This window comes from Schistocerca serialis, chromosome 1 (genome assembly GCF_023864345.2).
Source record: "Schistocerca serialis cubense isolate TAMUIC-IGC-003099 chromosome 1, iqSchSeri2.2, whole genome shotgun sequence".
In the NCBI taxonomy this organism is placed as follows: Eukaryota; Metazoa; Arthropoda; class Insecta; order Orthoptera; family Acrididae; genus Schistocerca; species Schistocerca serialis.
In genome coordinates this window covers 1273880942-1273882624 of record NC_064638.1, presented here as the reverse complement: position 1 = coordinate 1273882624, position 1683 = coordinate 1273880942, and positions in this window count along the sequence as shown.

Below are 1683 nucleotides of genomic sequence, written 5' to 3'. Positions count from 1 at the left end.
TTCCATTTATTCTGAGTTTAATTTCAATATTCAAATATTCAGCTCTGATGGAACCAATTGTAAATATACTGCAGTCCACTGCTTTGGATGCAGCCAAGGCCTCACAGCACATTACGTTAATTTTGCGACTATTGAAAACTCATTGCGATAAATCATCTTGAAACAGTCACAGACAAAATTACGACAGATGCTGTCAGATCTGAAAAATTTGTGTTGGACAATATAAAAACTGTCCTGTACATAGTTGGGAGACAGCAACATAGAGGCAACCCCTCAGCAGTCAGTACATCAAAGTTCTAGAGAAGAGCTTTAATAATGCCCTATTTAAACTGCTATTAACCCCTCTGAAATAAGTTTTGCTGACGAAAGCACCCCAGCATTTGCGTTATCCCAATTACATTCTGCATGCATGATGACCATGTCGAAAGATCATTTAATGGAAGCTTGTAAAACCATCGCCATATATTCTAATTTATCGAATGTAAAAAGTGAAATTGAACTTTGGTGAAAATTGTGGCAGAACACACAGAAACCAGGGGAACTAAATGTTCTTGATATCCCGAAAGAAGCAGAAAACTTCTTTCCCAAAACACGAAAAGCATTGAAAATTGTTTTCTATCCCTTGTGGAATGATTTTCCAGCAGTTTAAGAAGAATCAAAACCTAGTTGAGAAACACAATGTCAAAAGCTACCTCATTGGTTTAGCAACGATGAGTATGCACAGAAAACTTCTTCTTGCCAAAAAGAAGTTTTTTTTAGTAAAGTGTTAGGAGAATTTACAAAAAATCTGAGGCGATTGTATATTATCTAAAGTTCCTTAAATTTTACTAATTTGTAAAATTCATTGTAATTGTTTATGATTTTGTTTGGCACTAAACAATTTTTCTGCCTTAATCAATGTACCACCATTTCTTGCTTCTCATTCTACCATCCCTCCCCCGTCCCCCCTGCGCCTATTGGTTGGCGACACCCTTGACTACACCACTGTTTCACTCACTTCACAACTACTGACAGCCCTACTGCTTCACTTCATGTCCTTCTCCTCATGTAACTTCAGTCTGATTTCTGTGCAAGTTGTAGACAACATTTCACTCCCTGTGTATTATTCTTGCTGCCTTCAGAATTTCAGTCAAGTTAACATTGCCAATAACTTCCTCCAAATCTACAAATTCATTAAACACAGGCTATCTTTCTTCAACTTAGGTTCAAAGATAACTCATAGTGTCAGTACAGCCTCACATGTTGCTACATTTTTCGAGAACCGAAACTAATATACAAATACCAGATATTATCAACAAAGTTGTATTTATCATAGAACCATTAACAAACATTTTCAACTCACCATTCATAAGTGGTATATTCTCAATAAATATGAAAATAGCAAAATTAACGATGCTCTACAAGAAACGAGACAAATTTGAGGCGGTAAACTACAGGCCTGAATCAGTATTGTCAAGCTTTGGTAAATTCTTGAGAAACTGTTTCGTAGGAGACTAACACCCTTTCTAAATAAATATATGATTTTAAGTGATTCTCAGCATGTATTCAGAAGTGGCATATCATTACACTTTACATTACATAGCATTAATAACTGTTATGAAGAACACGAATACAACATTTTACAATGATAGGGAACATGTCAATTTAAGGTTCGTATTACAACTACTAATTCATATTTAAAAA